Below are 21,071 nucleotides of genomic sequence, written 5' to 3'. Positions count from 1 at the left end.
CGTTTTTCTACATACTTATACGAGCCGTGGCCTATCACAATCCATACTTTTCGCCAGAAATCATCTGCTCGAGCAACTCCCTGTTAGTAGAACGTGCTTCATCGATCTCACGACAGCTCAGGTCTAGGTTTACCTTTATTCTGGGAACATCGTCAGTCCCCTCCTCCCTCCCCAAAAAATCCTTTGGTCCTAGACTAGGGTTACCATATTTTCGTTTCACAAATTCCGGACGCTCTTCAGCGCCCACTAGCGGATTTCCAAATCAGGTGTGAGCACATTGTCGACCAATATGACGTCACACCAGCAACGCTTTGTCTATCGACTAGAGGTGGTCACGACCCGGTTCAGGAGTATGTGGTTGTGTATTGTAAGTTGTGACCAGGACCGAAGTCACATTTTTTCAGCCCCCTCCCGCCCAAATAAACACTGATCTTGAGCTCGGCGTGACGTAGGGTATTCGATGCAACTTCTTGGGGCTAACTATATGCATCTGGTCGTTAAATGATTTGTATGAATTGTATCAATAATATTAGTTCTTCCATATATTACTGTATAATTTTGATCCCCTCTCCGCCCACATGATCAGAATTAGCTGTAGAGCATGATTAGGATGACGACTTCGAAAATGCAAGCAGCGTGATCCTACATCGTTAAGTCATGTTCATGTCACGTCGGCAACATTATTTATCAGCCTAATGCAGATACGCACTGCATCACTGAGCTATATAAACACCGCGTATCCGGTGGTTTCCAACCTTTTATGGTCGCGACTCTATTTCCAATTTTAAAATGCGCCGCGGTCCAGCTCAAAATTTGATGAGCTGATTACTAATTAGAGGTCGGCACATTTGCCCAGACTTACTCACGGCCTATTTTGGAAGCTAATTACGTTCAACATCTCCGCGAACCCCAGAATAAAGGTAAACTACCCCCGGGTTTAGAACCACCATCTTTGAATATAAAGCATCCAAACGGCCTGCCCTAAACCGAATCTATGAATATACCGTTATCTTGTAATTGCGATTACAATTAGACTTCTTTTTGTAGATGAAGGTTATTTATTAATTATTTTTGGTCGCAGTTTTTACGAGGGTGGTAGTCCCCATATTAAAACCATTATATATTATACTAAATCGCGCGCAGCACGGAGAAAAATTTCATGTAGCATAAATCTGCCCAAAAATAATCTTGTTTATATTGATTTACGAAAAAATGATGAGGCCTTCAAAATTCCGGACATTTAGGCATATTTTAGAAATTCCTCCCGGACGCAGTTTTTGGAGTGAAATTCCGGACATGTCCGGGAAATTCCGGACGTATGGCAACCCTATCCTAGACCCCCAATAGGGTGGTAAACCAAACTTCTTCTACTCGTTGTGATTAGAGGCTCAAAAGGCTGTACACCAAGTTCAGACAAAATCATTTTTTGAGCATATGGAGCAAGAACTCTAGTAACAATGCTTGAAGTCTTGGTCGTGGCCGAAGCAAACTTCTTTGCGATGTTGGAATCGGGGAATGTTGCTTTGAACAATTGCGATGTGCAATCGTTGGTGAGGAATGGTTGCTGGTGTTTGACAGTATGGAATGCCCAGATACCCTCAGCCGCAGCTGACTTGTAGTCTGTGGTGGTTGGTGCTGATAGACTTGTGAAAAAATTATTCATCAACTGGCTTGAATTAATCATTATGACACACTTCTTGTGTTTTTGGGCATCAATGTGAGTTGAAATAGCGGTCTTTCCTATGGCCTCCAGGTTAATGTCACAATTACAGATATTGCAATATGCGAAATACTCGCGCTCTTCAAGCTCCGTTTGATGCCTTTCAATTCTCTATAATAATCGTCACGAAAAAGATTTTAACGCTTGCTCATTTTAACTAATCAGATTTAGCGCTATAATGGCTAAGTCTATTATGTGTAATATAATTTTGATAAATTTATCAATGGTTTATAGCTTTACTACTTTTTAACCAAAGTGTCGTCTGCACTGCGCCCTTTTTCGCTATGCAATAAATGCTGCCTTCCCCGCAGCCTATTATATTCTGCTGTAGACTATACAGCAGAAACCGGCTACTGCAGTTCACTGCTAAACTGACGCCCGCTGCGATAGCTTGGTACAGCCGAAACTGCTATACCACCCACTATGCCATAGCTATCTCACGACTAGACGCCACGGGAGTTCCTTTCATTTCTGATTCCATAAAATCCCGACGCAAAAGCATAATTTTAGAATATTATGCAACGCAGATAGCAGAGGAAAACGATCGAAGTTCTGTATAGTTGTTGACAATAAGACAAAATAAGGACGCAAGTCGAAAATTAGGACATTTCTTAGAAATAAGGACAGTCGAGTTTTCTAAGACCTGGCCCTTCAAAATAAGGACAAATCTTAGAAATAAGGACGGTATGGCAACCCTGCCTATAGGTGATAGCAAATGTCATGTTAATGTTTCTTGCCATATCCTGCAGTTTGCATCAAATATGTGTGTGAAATATCCTCGGCTGATTGCATCCTTTAACTAAAAATGGGTGAAAACGTCGCCCTATATCGATACCAGTACCTTTTTCCTAGTGAATTAACTTATTTTATGGTAAAAGTGTACATTTTTATATGATATGGAAAAGTAATACGGCTAAATTCATGAAAATTTGCATATTTTGGGCATATGTCGTAGAGCAAAAAGTTGACGTGATATTGGAAAACCAGTGGAATTTTTGGAATCAGCACGCCAAAATTAGCCTAAATCAAGTGCAAAATCAAAGTCAACAAATTTTTCGTTCAAAATTGTTGCCCAGTGAAATTAATGGTCATGCACGAAATAATTTTGGGCCCCCTTCAAGATCGGGATCCCCCCAACTGGGTGGTTTGGGGTACAACAGTTCGAAAACAAATGACCGTGCAAACTGCGCGGTGTGGCGAGTCAGCTCGTACTTGTCGCTCACATGTCGTCAAATGACTTTACTTTAACTTTATTCAAATCAATTCGAACATGTTCCAGACCTAATGTTCAATTTATTTTATCGCCGGGAAAGTCATCGCGGACCGGCGGTTGAGAACCAGTGATGTATTATATCCGTAAATATGAGCTATAGCTGTCTACCTGCGCCAATCCATCCCATTTTGTAAATATTACAAGGTCAAAGTATAGTGTGGACTGTGGAGTCACTTCAACGCTATCTGACCGGCTGTCCAGTATAGGCCTACTGGACCGCCACTGTTCAACACAGACGAGTCGGTATTTAATCCAAGATAGATAGACCTGTAGGCTATTGGTCATAACTGGGACTGGGTAAAATCGAGTATCTGAGTGATTCGATTCTGAATCACGTGTTACGCTTCGAGTCGAGTCGAGTGTAGTGGGATGATCATGACCTCGAAAATGTTATTTCTAGTAACGTTAGTCGCTTTGTACTATGTCTCGAAACGGCCAATCAAGGTTTCAAGGCTTTCTCAGTGAAAAATCGACACTATAATTCTCGTTCGTAAATTAACTTTTTGCTGCGAGGATCGTATGATTTCAGTACTCGAAATAATCTTCTTTTACTTCTCGACTCGAATCATTAAAATTAATACTCGATTCAGATTCGCGTACTCGAATCATTGTGCCCAGCTCTAGTGATAACCTGTTACAATCGTTTTATATGGATAGCTCTTATGAATACGCATACATCGGACCATGTATAATCTATTATATCGATGCATATCCTGATTGAAATGAAGATTGAACACGCAAAAGCGTTTCCAGCAAAATGCGCGCTTTCCCGTATGTAATCGTCTGTTTTATGCGTATATTCCTGTCTACTTGAAACAGTCGTATTCCGTAATTGTGACACAATAAGCGTAAATAGTTTAATGCGTTACTGACACGCTGCACTGCACACCAGATTCTCAGTGGCACTAATTCGGTATTTATTCGGTTCTTGTGAAGGAACACTGTCTCTCCAGTAAACTTGATCGAACGAGCACATCAACATCGAATTTTAACCCATTGGGTATTTGGTAGAAAGCGAATTTCTGGTTGCGACATGCGCTCATGTTGCGTTTGCTGTAGTTACAATTGAACAATCCCACACTTTCAAGATTACAGTCAACTGTATGGCTTGATATGAGCAAGTGCAGCGCCGGTATTAAAACGTATCATTCGTGTTTTGATGCGGTACGCAGCAATGCTGTGGAGTGAGTACTCATGCGACCGTTACGATTCGACAGTCGACACAGAGTAATTATCACGTCAGAGGACTGTGCATATCCACACAAAATAACGGTAACATGGCCCTCGGCGCAACGTTAGTTATTGACTGTATGACTGAGCCGGAGCTGAAGCCGGAGCAGCGGTAACAATGAGCTCCGGAGCTTAGAGCCGGAGCTAATTAATCCGGAGCTGGAGCAGTTTAAAATTTGTGCCAGGTCCAAAGCCGTGATTGCAAGTTCAAAGTATAGTGTGGAGTCAGTTCTACGCTCTCTGAACGAATCATTAAATATATAGCGTATCCATACCTGCATCATTTCATACTTCAAACGCATGCCGTAAGCGAGAGGATAACTTAATACCTCACTTGTTAAACGATGTGGTCATGTTGGAAATAATCGCAGCATCAAATGAGGATGTTGAGTCGATGTCTTTGCCAATACTAGTGACCCACTGATTCGTGGTTGCATGACTGCTTCTACAGAAAATATGTCGCCACGACGCCAAGTTACCAAATAGTGAAATCAGTGCTTGTATGAAATTTGATTAGTTTGATCCATTCAACTTGCAGGCTGGAGGCGCTTCGCGTTTTCTGCATTTTCGTACCGCCGACTGGGGAGGATAGCGGCCTGTACTCCACCACTCCAAGGAAAATAGGGATGCTTTAGATGATACCATTGATGATCCGCCAGACAGAGCTTTCGAAGACCCCCTACGTTATCCTCCGTCTTTCCAACTACATAAATCTCTCCATTGAGAGCAAAGGCGTCATACGACGATAGATCCAGGGTATTGGTTCCGGTAAATGACAAGTTTCCGTCTCCACTTGAATTGTTCCAAATCACGGTACGATCTTCATCTCCCCCAATGGCATACAACCTGCCATTCCAATGCGCAAGTGCAAATGATTTCCGGCAAAGTTCCTGCATCCCGACTGCGATTGTCCAATCACCGTTCGTAGTATTCAAAATCTCTATTTGGGGGACATAGGAATTGCCGGCTGCATCTGAAACGCCGCCCACGACAAATATGTTATTTCCAACCACACAGGTTGCAAAATCGTATCGGCCAAAGCTCATTTTTCCACCTGAGATCCATCGGCCATGGGCGAATACCTCGACACTCGATTTCCCTGACAAATAAACGTAAAGTATTACGGGATTGCAACTTGGGAGGTGAAGGGAAGGTAAAAGAGAGGTAACGTGGATAAAGTAGAGAGATGATCCATAACCCGCGACACGGATCCAAAATGACAACATAAACGTGCGAAGTAAATCTCTTGCTCTACGGAATGAGTTGGACTAGTCCTAAATCATTACTCGCATTATGGCCTACTAAAACGAGGCTTCCGATCCAATATTATGGCCTCTAAATCAAGAAGCCGACACTAAAATTGGTAGAAAGCTCACGTGGATGGTAAGTATAGCACGGAAACAATTATTTCAGTCTCAAAGGAGCATCTAGTTCAGGTATTTTATCTACGTATATCACTGTAACGACATGTGCGGATGAATACAGACGCGGTTGTTGAACCAAACCATAGTGTCCTACAATGGTGCGGACACAATCAAATCTCACGGATCATTGCGATCGCTCAACGTCACACCTTCCGTTTAGCAGAAGGCAATTTTACGGTGATTTTTGATCGGCTTGCCGAGCGCGAAAATTGATAAAATTAGTATCATTCGAACGTCTCCGCGGTACTGATTGCAAAAATATAGATTTTATTCAACTCGTAGACCTGAAAACTCCCAATATCAGCCTCGAGTGTTGCATTACAACGGAGTTTGGTATTGTGACATAGCAATACCTTCCGGGATAATATGGAGATGCTTAGGAGCAAGTGCGCACGAGAGGGAGAGTGTAAATGCTCAATCGCTTGCGTAACAATGGCGAATACGCTTGCCGTTTGTCCTGTTTCTCATCTGTTTCCAGTTGGCGCGGTTATGTCACAATACCAAACTTCGTTACAAGGGAACATTCGAGGCTGATTTCTAGGGGTTCCGAGATCACGGGCAGAATAAAATTTATATTTCAGCAGTCAGTACCGCGATAGCTTTCCATTGATGCCAATTCAATCAATTTTCGCTCTCGGCAAGACGGTTAAATATCAACGTAAAATTGCCTATAGCCAATTGGAAAGTGTGACGTGATCTAGCTGCCCGTGGCATGTCCTTATCTGGAAAATAAACTCCTACTTTTTGTTAGCGTTACGCCTGTTTTAGCAGACCACCGTTGAAACTTTTTAGTCAAAAGACATAAAATATATTCGATACCACCTCTCCTTGTTGCTCATCGAATAAAATACTGGCTTTATAATATGGGTAGGGCGCCGTGCCATGATATTTTCTAAAACTGGGTGTTTGAGCCAACAAAGGATTAGTATCGCATTTCAATAGCAATACTATTATTTGCATCACATGACGCCGACGAATGCTTATTCTGTCGCAAATTGAATCCTCCTGGGATGCATCAATATGAATCAATCTCTCTACACCTTCCGCATAGCTCATATTACAGCTTGTGACAGTCCATGCGAACGAATTACGACCGTTTTCACAACTACTTACTTTAGTGGATTTGAAGTCAGTCAATTCTACTTCAACTCCGGTAGTTTTAGGTTGCCTTTAAAAGTACTACTTTTACTCGCACTCAAGAAGACTTTTGCGTCGCAACTTTACTTCAACTTGAGTAGCTTTCTTCGCTACTTTTAGCACCTCTGCTAGGATTCTCCTCGCAGCATTAGATCGGAGGCTCAGCGTATGTGGTATATTCTCGCAGCGGCTTGGCAAACTGATTAGAGTTCTGTACGAGTACGTTTGATTGCCAACACAATCCCGACACAGGCTCTTATTGTGTTGGCAAACAAATAAAAGATGCTGAACTAACTTTTGTCTTGTAGATTGTGTTTTCTTATGTTGACCATTGCCTCAGATTGTAGTAAGGTCTGTTACTATCAGAATGAAATTGTACTTCAGTAATCAAAATTCTGTTGATAAACATTCATCAGTGGAGTTAGTATGTTGGATAAGTGTTAGGTTCCATGGTTGAATGTAGTCCTTGACATGGTAGTTACAAGTCTGCTAAAGCCTCAACTTTCCTCTTGACACTATAGAACTGTGGTGCATGGATATACTGTCGTCGTTCATATTGAATGATGAGCAAATATTGTTGGTTGATAGAGTTGAACACTTACAAGATATTTATATGTTGCATGGGACACGCAATGCGCTACGTGTAAAATTTAACCCCGTGCCTGCAATTGGTTCTGCAGCACAACTCCCACTTCCGTCAACTACGGTGGCAAAGTGGCATTCTGAGATTTCCAAGCTATCTGAATAATGTTGTTGACTCTTTATGATCTGATCCATACCGGGATATTTGAGAGAATCTGCGTAATCTGAGATACTTCGAGGCCGTTGTTCATACCATATCCTATATGACAATATGAGCTTGTAGTGATGCTTACATAACAATATGCTCTATTTCTTGGCGGTCATAAAACACAATTACAGCTGTTTGAAGTCCAAAACTGAAGGGATTATTGAATTTGCAAAGATTATATACAGCGACTGAAATCCAATTGGGAAATTTTCTAGGACGATATCGGGATGACATTCGGCTCGCGAGCCACACATTTCGCTTTCGAAGATACGATATGGCTCGTTTATAAATTTTCGACACGGCTCGTAAATTGCATCTTGATTATTGTTATCACTGGAACTTTTTCATAACTTTCCATCATGACCAGAATAATTATATTTGTGGTAGGCCTACAGCTAAGACAGATGTGAGGTCAAGACAGTGGCGTATCCACAGGATTTTAGGTCTCGGAAAACTAATTTTAAAAATCACTAATTTGTGTCAAATATTGCGTGGTGGCATTTGCTTATATATAAGTCTAACATACTAGTTTGTTTCCGGAATAGGGCAAATGCAGAACCATTAAATTAGTTAGGCGTCCACATTGGCCAAATCTAATTCATGGCCAAATCTAATTCATGGAGTTCATTATGAAGTTCGCATGCACTGCGCAGAGCGCATGGCTACCAGGCGAGCAAGTTAGATATTACTGCCGTTGAGCATGCTGTACGCATTCCTGGAAAAGCCGCATACCTGTGAAACACATCATATGGCTCTCACAGAAATAAAATTGAAATATCTTGGTTGCAAATGGTTCCCGACCCCTATGGCTCAGTCAAAGTTTCGCATGCTCAAATGTTGGACAAACGGCTTGACTGGTGCGAGTGCTACAAGTTAAACAACACATGACGACTCCCATGCAGCGAACTGGATAAATTCCGTATGAATACTCCGTGATTTGAGGAACTAGATTGGAACGAGCCATCCAAAACTTGAGTTGTTTGTTCAAAAACTGACACAGCATTCAACGTCGTAAGAATAACGAAGAATGCCCATAGCCGCCTCGAATACATGCGATTTCGGTACTATACACTGTTACCGTAATACAATGTCTACCCCCGGGCAGGTTCTACAGAGAAAAAGGGTGTAGATCCAAACTAACTCTATATTCTACTTGATTATCCTCAATACGTAAATTTAATTAGTAATGGTTCGAAGCCAGTTCAAATTCAAGTGGAAATGGTGTTATCAATATATCCACTTTAGTTGTGTAAGTAGGCTACAGGTAAGATAGCGCTTGAATATAACGGAAAGTAGAAGGACTGTGTTTACAACTACCTGGATGGATTCGGCTACTCCTTCCACCAATTGCGTACAGTCTGTCATTGACAAAAGCAGCACAAAACCCCTCTCTTTCTTGTGCCATGCGTCTTCCTCTGCGCCATCTATTCCCGTCGATGTCGTTCCTATAAACATAAACGGTTGCAAAGGCCATCCCATCACCTTGGAGCTTGCGTCCCCCTAAAAGCCAGATTTCATGTCCGCGAGTTGCGACGGCGAATCCCGTTCTGAAAACAGGAAGTGCGATTGACGTTGTTGATGCTGACACACAGACATACGAAGGTGGTCAGTAACGAAGCAGTTTTGCTTTTACGAAGGACTCAAGTAGTTTTGCCCACTTGCTGTACTTACTCCGGCAAGTCCGATTCGCCGCTATTCTGCTTTGTGATTATCTTATTCATAGTTTAACAAGCAGTAGTATTACGGTATTTCAATAAGAAAGAGAGCTACAGAAAGCGAGAGACTGGCCGAGATGAGGGGAATTTGGAGGTTGAAGGCAGTTTTTACGTAAAACAAGAGTGTAATTTTCATAAAACATGAGGCGGAGATTGCAAACTTAACTTATCCCGTAAAATGCTAATCATGTAATAAAAACCGCTAATCGTGTCGCACGCATAAATTTGGATAAGGTTGTGTGCGATGATATTTCCAAGGTTATAATCAAGTGGTGTATGCGATAATATCTGTTGCATCTAGGGTTGCATTTAAAAGAAAAATCAATTTAAAACAAACATGTTTAAAACAAGGCCCTTGTTTAAAACATGTTTTGTATTGTTTTTTTAGCCTCGGCGCCACGAATATTAAATTGTGACGTCAAAGTGGATTGACATTGACAATTTAAAATACAGGGTAAATATGGCTCCTTCGTCGAAAAGGGCTTCCGATCACTGCCATAAACAGACCAAAAATATCTTCAACCAGGACTACATCGGTATGCAACACTTTACGGTCGGTGGTCATTAAGGCTGTATCAGACGAGGCGATGTCGGCGGAGCGTTAGTGTTTGTTTTATGATCGCTGCCATCGGCCGAATCGCCGCCGATTTTAATTGACAGTGTCAATTAACTCGGCGACATCGCCGGCGATGAGAGAAGTGAGAGATGCGCTAATGCGTATCCATATATAAACCAGTGTCGAGACTTGAATAGCGTCACTTTTGCTCAAGCCGTTTGGCGGACGGACCTTCTGGCGAGGCATTGCGAAACGAATTACTGCGATGTAGTACTAAATTATTGAGCCGCTCCACTTATCCAGTATAAGCCGGCGTTGCAAAATCGGATGCACCCACCACCTTCGAGTAGCATCAGCACGCGCATATTCTTCTATAGCTATCATGGCAGTCAAAACTCGTGCTACCTTCAACTTTTTTGACCTACCCTTACAAATACCATACTACCATGGTTCAGAGAAGGTTTTATTCGAGAAGACATTGCAGCATGAACACATTGGACAGACATCATAACCATATTGCAGAATTAGTTTCGAATATTTTCGGCTAGTTGTAACTTTGTTTCCGGATAATTTTGACCAGACGTGACTTTTGACTTTCAAGTCGAAAGAAAAAAATCGTCAGCTCGACAACCAAAACGGACAGTGTACCCCTTGTTATAGGACTGGTAGCACTCTAAAGTTGTTTTGTCAAAGGTCCAAGCAAATATAAACCAGCCAACTCTAGGCCCTAAATGTATCTAGCTCCGCTGCACAATTGGGATTCTTCGGAATATTTATTCTGTTCGGATTTTCTGGATTATGGACAAGATTTTTCGGATTTGCATGGGTATTTGGATGAGATTGTTCGTATTCGGAAGGATTGCTCATCAGAGCTTTGAGCTGTCGGATGGATTCGGATTTTCAGAAATCACTATCCGCCCATCACTGATCATAATACGGTAGTATGTACGTTGTACAGTACAGTGTACCTGACCTGTACAACAACAAAAAACCGATTCGCAGATGTCAATCATCCCCGAGCAGGTTTAAATGCAACGGGTCAACGCCTTCTGAAACTAATCAAGTGCAACGATCTCTCACATGATGGTAGAGAAATTATCGGCCGACATCGCCGGCATCGCCTCGTCTGATACAGCCTTTAGGGTTCTTCAGATTTGAGAAATTGTCAGGAATCTTCGATGCTTGTGACCCAAATGATGGTTTAGTACATGAAAGCACGTTTATGAGCAATTTTGGTCATCTTCATCGTGATCTTCCATCCCCGAATAGCCCCCAAAGATCCACGGGGCAATTCTCCTTACTACTTGATCTGTAGTGTTGACCATGTCACCGGTTTATAGCTTTGTGACGTTATCAGTCGGCAACGGCCGTGTGTGGATGAGATATTGCAATAAAATATATATGTTTTCAAAATGTACTTAAATGCAGTCCTATAAAGGCCACATGCATCTCCGTTTTGTTCTGCACAACCTGTCTATCATGCTCATGGGAATCATGTAGTGGTTGCACGATTGACATCGGCTTGTGTTGAATCGTACACTGAAGAAGCGCCGTTGCGTTGCAAGTTGAGAACAAATGCAGATATGTCCAGCTAGTTTTCAGCCATAAGGTATTATTCAAAGGTATGCAATGTCAGTAACACTTTTCACAACTCAAAATCATCTGTAAAATGCCGAGTTATATTATTTTATGGTAGACTGCAATTTAGTTGAAGAATGCCTGAAACAATTCATCAACACAAGGTTCTGCGCTTGTCTTGGTATTATAGTCATACTCCATTATTTGACAACCTCTTCAACAGTTAGAAGGACACAGTCCTGCGTTGTGGTAGTCTTAGGGCAATTTTATTTTAGATACAGCAAATAGTGTAGAACCTGATCTAGAGTCGGTAACTTGGGGTGACAAATGCACTCAGATGAATATCCGACCGAATAGCGACCAGAATAAGACCAAATAGTGAGCAGACCTGAATCTTGTTCATGGTCGGGTCCGGAAAAACTCTTCTCCGCTTTGTTTCAGACATTCTTCTTCTACTAAATTGCAGTCTACCACAAAATAAGATAAGTCGGTATGTTACAGATGATTTGGACTTCAGAAAAGTAGTACCGTCATTACATACCTTTACATAATATCTTCTGGCTGAAAACTGGGAGGAAAGAAGCAGGAAATCTCTGCATTTGTTCTCGATTTGCAACCCAACGGCGCTTATTCAATGTACGATCTAAAACAAGCCGATGTCAGCCGTGCAACCAATACACGAGTCCCATGAACATGATAGGCAGGTTGTGCACGTGCAGAGCAAAGCGGAGATGCATGTGGCCTTTATAGGACTCCATTTAAGTATAATTTTGAAATCATATCTATTTTATTGCAACACCTCATCTATACACGGCCGTTTTCAACTGATAACGTCACAAAAGGTGACACGGTCAACATTACAGATCCAGTAGTAAGGAGAATTGCCCGTGGATCTTTGGGGGCTTTTCGGGGATAGAAGATCACGATGAAGATGATCAAAATTACTCATAAATTCTTTTCATGTACTCAACCATCATTTGGATCACAAGCATCGAAGATTCCTGACGATTTCTCAAATCTGAACAACCCTAGTTGTCATCATGTTCAGAACACCCATTCCATACCAATGATCTGAAAAAACTGTTAAATTGACGACGATTTCGAGGGTTTCAGCCACCTCACATCGGATACGTCGACTATTTTGGGTGCAATTCGTCCGTAGGCTCGTATTACACACGTTATTTCGGACGTATTTACACAAATATGGCCTAATTTGACAACGTTTGAAAAGAAAAATGTGTTCTTTTCATAAAAGCATTTGTTTAAAACATCGTTTGTTTCAAATGCCACTCTAGTTGCATCATGATGCGGTAACGCGTAATGTCCTGTCAGTTTTCAATTTGTTGGATGAAACGGCTTGCGGCTGATAAAGATACTGCGACTCTATCAGGCATAATTCTCGTTGTCTTGGCGGGGTTAACATGACCGTTAAATCATTTCCTAGTAGATTTATGTGTGTACAGCGAGAATCTTGTAATCATACAATCAGTTTCAGCTCTTATTCCGCGCGGTCTTTCCGACATCTGTCATAAATGGGATGACGGTAACGTATATGGCAAATGTGAACTTGTAAGAACGATATGTTTTTGACCTACTTTAGGCTAGGCTACTACATTGCCGAGTTATCGCTACTTTTTTCAAGACATGTCCAAAACAAGCGATGGAATTGTGTAAGCGAACCTAATCGTGGTGTGATTGGTAAGGTCATTGTTCAAAGCTGTTTGCATATAATTTTATATTTCATTACATTAATATTGTCCGTCTTTCATAGACTAAGATGATAGTTCCTTAGCGGCAAAACGCGAGTTCTCCATTTCGATACACTACGGCGTTAGTAGTTATGTAGATCGGTCGCGAACTAGCGTTGTGGCTTATGGGCGGGGTGGCATGGTGCCGTGAAACCGGGGGTGGCATGGTGACCCTTATGTCTTATGGCGGGGGTGGCATGGTGCCATTGTGTCTTATGGCGGGGGTGGCATGCGGCTCTTATTTCTTATGGCGGGGGTCGCAAGCGGCTGAGAAACCCGGGGTGGCATGCGGCTATTTCGTCTTATGGCGGGGGTGGCATGCGGCTATTGTGTCTTATGGCGGGGGTGACAAGCGGCTCTTATGTATTATGGGTGGGGTCGCTCGCACATCGTACTTTCAAGTATAGGCTGCGGCGGTAACTCGTATTGAAAACTAGTGTTGACATATCGTACTTTCGGGTGTAGGCATCTCTCGCACATCGTACTTTCGCATGTCGTACTTTCGCGTATAGGCTGTGTTGGTGATTCGCCATATGTTTCTTATGGGTGCGCTCGCACGTCGTACTTTCAAGTATAGGTATCTCTCGCATGTCGTATTGGAAACTCGTGTTGGCTCGCTCACGCGGTGAAATTTTAGTAATCAGTTTGTCGCAGAACTTGATTTCACTCATAAGATTTAATAAGTAACGAATAACAGACCGCCAGTGTCGGTAACTTGAATAGCGACAAATTGTCACTTATTTCCGCTCTAAGCCTAATCCTTTGTGAAGTGAACGCTTATTCAAAAGGTTGTGATATAATTTTAAAATCCAACGACCACTCACCGGATAATGCTGCAGACATAGCACTCTCTCATGCCCGCTCACAAGGTAATATTTCGGTAATTAGTTTGTCACAGAACCGTCGCAGACGGTGATTCAAAACCAGCAATTTGTCACTTGCCCGCGATCGCTATATGTTTTGACACTTCAGAAGAGTGGTTGACTTTAGTTGCGTGATACAAATCATGAGAATATTCAATCAATGCGTCAATTTGTCAACTCGAAATGAAACTTACTACACAAACCAAGTTGATTCGTATCTGAATGTGTTAATTCGGTACAATTCTAATTATTTTGAGAAATCTTTTCGTGATCTTTTGATTCGACTATAACCCGAATATTACTGACGCCGACTTTCAGCTACATCGAATTATTCGCACATTCCACACCGCTGTTTTCACACTTATAGAATCAATACCAACTATAATTCTACAAGAATCAAGAATCGCAAGTATTATTAACTTGAAATCAAACTCTTAACAAAAACACACATCTTATCACTCGTCAACTCTATCATGAAAATCCTCGAGTCCTTATCATCAAAAATGTTATAGCGCGGCGGCGGAATCTATTCGCGGGGTGTACTAAAGTTAAATCCAGATAATCCAAAATGAAATATTTGGACTTTGACATAATCTGAATTGAAATATATTGACAAACATGACTACCAACTTTGATCCAGTCACATTTCAAGATCATACTTTGAAACAATCCTTGAAACTTACAACTCTATTCACGATCCTGCTTTCCGTTTGTCAAAGAGATATTTCAACATCGTACCATACTCAAAAGAATTATTCACAACATTAACAATTGTTAAAAATCTAGTCTTCACTTACTTGATTATATCACTACAACTCATAAATTTGAAATAATTCATCCTGGTTGTACTCGTATGATCGGTCTTTTTTTATTCGATTGTAAAGATCGTTACTATTCTGAAGACAAAGTATTTACTAATCGGTGCATATACGATTTGACTTGAACATATTATATTTTGAGTATACGAGATTTGAATGTCTGAACAATAACTGAGAAATAATTTATCACAATTAAATCCGTATATTACACCGTAAAAGATATTTGAATGTCAGCAACTCGGTAAGGTCATAGTTACTACCACATTACCTAATTTACCCGACCAACTCGTCATGATCATTCCTGAAATCAACACAAACATGACTACTGACTTGAGTTAACCACAAAACAGCATCAAGTTTTAAATCCACTTGTAGCTTACGGCTTATTTGAATGCTGGTTATGTTTTGTTGTAATTTAGTGTACGGAAATAGTATTACGTCTCGACATCTCACCATCTTACCATATTCAAAGAGTCAACCACGAAAACATTGTCAAGTAAATCCGTTTGTAACTTACCCGACCAACTCAAACAGTATCAGTATGAAAAACAGCCAAACATACACGAATCCATACAATCACTAAAACCTAAAATTCATAACAAGCTTGGTTGTATTCATATCCATACACATCTTTTTTTATTCAACTTGAAAAGTCGTTACTATTCTGTAAGATAGAGGAATTACTACGCGGTATATTCTGCAAGACAAACTAATTACTACTCGGTATATTTTGTAAGACAAAAGTAATTACTTCTCAGCGTCGGCGACTTGAGATTAACATAATATGTTTGAGTATACGAGATTTGAAAGTCCGACCAACGTAGTTGAGAATTCATTTCTTACAATCGAACGATGGTGTTATATTCAAAGTTATCACGCTGTGAACATAAGGATTGACACATTGATTTGACATATGAGATTTTGTAATAGTTGATCATTACTTTATTATTAAATTATTTGCGTTAATTGGACCCGGCGTTGTGGTAAATGTTATGACAGCAACAAACTTTTCAGTACCAATGTTATTAACATATTAAGCTGTAAAACTATGTGTGTCTGAAATGTTCTTGATAGGAAAATTACTCCACCTTGGTAAAAATCACTCTGCGTATCGCGGATATCAGAAAATATTTCCAGTAACCAAGACTAAAGATGAAACGACAATATCGGTATTATTACATTCAACAATCAGTACAATTATTAAAATCTATCGTTTGCGATAAACAGCACTAAAGATGTAATAACTCCAGTATTCATACATTGAACATCCGATACAAAATGCTTTATTATCCCGATTCCCAACGGGTAATTGAAACGACTAAGTGTAGAATCAGTATATCACAATATCGTTACTATTGAATCCAACGATTTATTGTCGGAATTTGTGACAGAGAATTGAAACATATACACTTTACAGAGTGTGAAAATATCACTTTGAGTATCGAGTACCGTTCGAAGCTGGCGATCAATTCTTAATCATTTCAGTAACTCCCCATTGTGCGTGCTAAATGTAAAATATCGCGAGGTTATACACTCTAAGACTTTGATCATTACAAAAGTAAATTGTGATATGTTTGTTAGATGCATCCAATTCAGTTAGAAATGTCTGGTGCACAACAATCGTAATATCAAAAAAGTACTTGCTACACTGTTATTTGCTAAACGTGTTTTGCATTGTTGTTCATTTGTAGTATTGATTGAAATTGTTCTTGAACCCTCAAATAATAATTCCTGACATGAAACCAAGCCGCTGAAAGTCGTTACCATCACGAAGATACAATGTGTACGATGTTTGTCAAATGTGTCCTACCTGGCCAACAGAAAACAATTTTCACTCACTTGAAATGAAACCAATGTGATGGTCTCCATTCGATATTTTGTTTGTGTCAAATACTTTGCAATGAACACATTTGCATGGTTGAGCTTTACATCATCAAGCTGTTATTTGTAAATCAAGATTTCGGTAAACTTGTAAATGTATCGTTTAACTAACCGGCATTTAGTGATTGGGGAACATACCAGACGATACACATCCATCTCCGAAATACTGCGTTGATCTTAATTTCCATCATCGTGATAATCGAAGTACATTTCTTTCGAATTCGTAACAACCGACTATGATATGATAAATTTTTGACAAGTTATGCTTAGAAGATTGGTTGCATATCGCGAAAAAAATAATATACCACTCATATTGATACTGTTACTCCATTGATCGATATTTTCAAACGAGTAAAATTTATTACTTGAGTTTCCCCGCTTAATGTAAATGAAAACTCAACCGTCTTTTAACATCACAAAGACATTGATAAAAAGTAGGCAATCAAACACAACACTTTGTACGACACTAATTATTGTTCAACACATCTCATTTCATACTAAGTGTATACGAAAGATATTCATGACACATGAAAATATTCACATGCTACAAACCTGTACAATGATTGGTGGTGCTTTCAAACTGTTTCGATATCACAAGAACTTTATTGTCGGAATGGGTGTTCATGTATCTTAATAATCAAATAGTTCAACACAGAACTAGTACGAACAGAAACATCAGAGATGTTTACACAAAAGTTTGTATGTGCACAGTATGCGAATACCATGTGTAAGTCCAGCACAATTGTGGTATCCATCCGATTTAGTTAACACAATTTACGACACCGAGGTCGCCTCATCTTTCGTAAGACAACAAACCAAGGCTTCAGGATATGTCCATGTCATAGCAATAAATCAGCTACTCCAACAACCGAGTACATATGTTTTCTAGTTACGGTGCTTACATCTTACACACAAATCAATCTGCTTTGCTAACGAAAAGTGCTGAGTCATCACGTGGTTGTCCTCACAACAATACAGCTAAAACATACTAGCAAAAAATGGCCGTTATAGTCACCAACGGTACATCGTACAAGTACCAAGTCTCGAGAATCCAGTTATTCAAAAAAAGTGAAAGTGTTTCTACGCCAAGTTGTTATGTTGACGAAAGCGTATATTGTAATATCATGATCGATTTGCATTCGTTGGTCACAAAATGTCACTACTCTAAATAATTATTTTTCCCTCAATCACGATACATCGTACAAGTAAAAAGTCTTGAGGATCGAGTTATTGAAAAAAAAAAAACTTCAAAGTGTGTCTCCTGCATCAAGTCGTTATGTTGACGAAAGCGTATATTGTAATATCATGGTCGATTTGCATTCGCTGGTCAGTGGTCACAAACTGTCACTACTCTAAATAATTATTTTTCACTCAAACACAAAAGCATACTTGTGGCCATTCGTTTTCATCAAGCACGAGTTCAAGAAACTTACTGCGACATGAATTGTTATTTTTATGTAGTGTAAATACATAATAATTAATTTTAGTAACACTATATCAACAGCATCGAGTTGTGCGAATATATTTACATGTAGTCTTGTGGTTTTAATCGAAGCACACAGCGTGTTCTAATGTAGAGTCATCTCTATTGTACAACAACTCGGTAATCGAAATGTATGCATTAACATTTAAACAGCGATCTTGTTTCGTCACGCGAAAAATATGTTCACTATCGCGATACTCTGCGCAGGGAGTGCAAATCCTTTTCACACTCGTAATAGTATACCAACGGCTACTGGCGACAACGTTTAACAATACCAACGACACTAAACATACGATACCTATCCAAGTAAAATTACCATTTTCACCTGGAGGTCAGGCGATACCAGAGTAAAAAATATCATTGTCCTTTGGGGATTTATCGTTTACTCAGAGTAGCAATACATTTTCACTTGAGGGTCTATCGTTTCCCAGAGTAACAAACCCCTTTTCCTTTGGAAATATACTTTTTCCCTGGGTTACAAACCTTTTTAACTTGGAAATATATTTTTTCACCGGGTAACAAACCTTTTTCACTTGGTAATATATTTTTTCCCTGAACAACAAACCTTTTTCACTTGGTGATCCACCGTTTACCTGAGTAAAAATATCATTTTCCTTTGGAGATCTGGCGTTTACCCAGTGTAACAATACATTTTCACTTGGAAATATATTTTTTCTCTTGGTAATAAACCTTTTTCACTTGAAAATATATTTTTTCTCTTGGTAATAAACCTTTTTCACTTGGAAATATATTTTTTCTCTTGGTAATAAACCTTTTTCGCTTGGAAATATATTTTTTCTCTGAGTAACAAACCTTTTTCACTAGGGAATATATTTTTTCTCTGGGTAACAAACCTTTTTCACTTGGGAATATATTTTTTCCCTGAGCAACAAACCATTTTCACTTGGTGGGTCGTCGTTGACCTTAGTAAAAATATCATTTTCCTTTGGAGATCCGGCGTTTACCAGTGTAACAATACATTTTCTCTTGGTCATCTAACTTTTCCTAGAGTAACAAAAACCATTTTCATTTTGAAATCTGACAAACACACCTGACAATTTGGTATTTGTTGTATTGACGATAGTTTGAAATAGATTACAACGAGCAGTGACGGAAATATACACGGACTACCGGTTTCAGAGTATACCTCCATCAGTCGTATCACATCAATATCATCGGTTAACCACATACAATATCCTCTTGTACACAGAAATGCATGTTTCGGAAAATTGGACAATAGACTTCGATAGTTCTGTGATGTCCAGGTTCACGCTTTGGATTTTCCAGAGTCAAAATGTCTGAATAAAACACCTCCTCGATGATGGTTGGTATGTGGATAACGGTATTCGGAAAACGGTTGGATTTATGGAACAACTCCAGGTCGAGTTTTCCTCCGCATGTTTACTATATTGTGTCTTTATTGGTCAATGTATGTCTCGACATTCAGTTTGAAATCGGAAACCCTGATAAAGTATGTAACCGGATCCGGATATCAATTCTGAATCGATAAACCAATGAACAATATTCAAAGTAAACATGTTACATCCTGTGTTTCCACGAAAAAAAATACCATCCAGACATACGTCGCGCTTGTTTACCCACAACAGTATACGCGTAAATGGTGGTGTGTGACATTGCATGCAATGTGTTGGTATACAAACATCGGGGAGTAAGCCTTCGATTTCCGATTTCAAACTGAATGTCGAGACATACATTGACCAATAAAGACACAATATAGTAAACATGCGGAGGAAAACTCGACCTGGAGTTGTTATCGCGATGGGAGACATAAATCCAACCGTTTTCCGAATACCGTTATCCACATACCAACCATCATCGAGGAGGTGTTTTATTCAGACATTTTGACTCTGGAAAATCCAAAGCGTGAACCTGGACATCACAGAACTATCGAAGTCTATTGTCCAATTTTCCGAAACATGCATTTCTGTGTACAAGAGGATATTGTATGTGGTTAACCGATGATATTGATGTGATACGACTGATGGAGGTATACTCTGAAACCGGTAGTCCGTGTATATTTCCGTCACTGCTCGTTGTAATCTATTTCAAACTATCGTCAATACAACAAATACCAAATTGTCAGGTGTGTTTGTCAGATTTCAAAATGAAAATGGTTTTTGTTACTCTAGGAAAAGTTAGATGACCAAGAGAAAATGTATTGTTACACTGGTAAACGCCGGATCTCCAAAGGAAAATGATATTTTTACCAAGGTCAACGACGACCCACCAAGTGAAAATGGTTTGTTGCTCAGGGAAAAAATATATTCCCAAGTGAAAAAGGTTTGTTACCCAGAGAAAAAATATATTCCCTAGTGAAAAAGGTTTGTTACTCAGAGAAAAAATATATTTCCAAGCGAAAAAGGTTTATTACCAAGAGAAAAAATATATTTCCAAGTGAAAAAGGTTTATTACCAAGAGAAAAAATATATTTTCAAGTGAAAAAGGTTTATTACCAAGAGAAAAAATATATTTCCAAGTGAAAATGTATTGTTACACTGGGTAAACGCCAGATCTCCAAAGGAAAATGATATTTTTACTCAGGTAAACGGTGGATCACCAAGTGAAAATGGTTTGTTGCTCAGGGAAAAAATATATTTCCAAGTTAAAAAGGTTTGTTACCCAGAGAAAAAATATCTTTCCAAGTGAAAAAGGTTTGTTGTTCAGGGAAAAAATATATTACCAAGTGAAAAAGGTTTGTTACCCGGTGAAAAAATATATTTCCAAGTTAAAAAGGTTTGTAACCCAGGGAAAAAGTATATTTCCAAAGGAAAAAGGGTTTGTTACTCTGGGAAACGATAGACCCTCAAGTGAAAATGTATTGCTACTCTGAGTAA

General features: G+C 39.7%; 3 long non-coding RNA genes across 3 annotated transcripts in view; 1 reads left to right on the top strand and 2 right to left on the bottom strand.

Annotated features, from left to right (window-relative positions):
• LOC145449025 (uncharacterized) overlaps positions 1-21,071 on the top strand; it is a 567,369-nt gene that overhangs the window by 503,328 nt on the left and 42,970 nt on the right. The gene's annotated exons all lie outside the window — the stretch shown is intronic.
• LOC145449026 (uncharacterized) overlaps positions 1-21,071 on the bottom strand; it is a 223,220-nt gene that overhangs the window by 189,398 nt on the left and 12,751 nt on the right. The gene's annotated exons all lie outside the window — the stretch shown is intronic.
• Positions 13,361-15,756, bottom strand: LOC145449049 (uncharacterized). Its single transcript, XR_013918116.1, has 2 exons — positions 15,062-15,756; positions 13,361-15,023 (listed from the first exon to the last, which is right to left on the bottom strand). It is a non-coding gene; the product is annotated as an uncharacterized LOC145449049 (long non-coding RNA).

Source organism: Botryllus schlosseri, chromosome 10 (assembly GCF_051294905.1).
Source record: "Botryllus schlosseri isolate E-star chromosome 10, Bs_hap1, whole genome shotgun sequence".
In the NCBI taxonomy this organism is placed as follows: domain Eukaryota; kingdom Metazoa; phylum Chordata; class Ascidiacea; order Stolidobranchia; family Styelidae; genus Botryllus; species Botryllus schlosseri.
The sequence above is the reverse complement of the archived record's forward strand: the minus strand, read 5'-3'. Positions and strand labels throughout refer to the sequence as shown.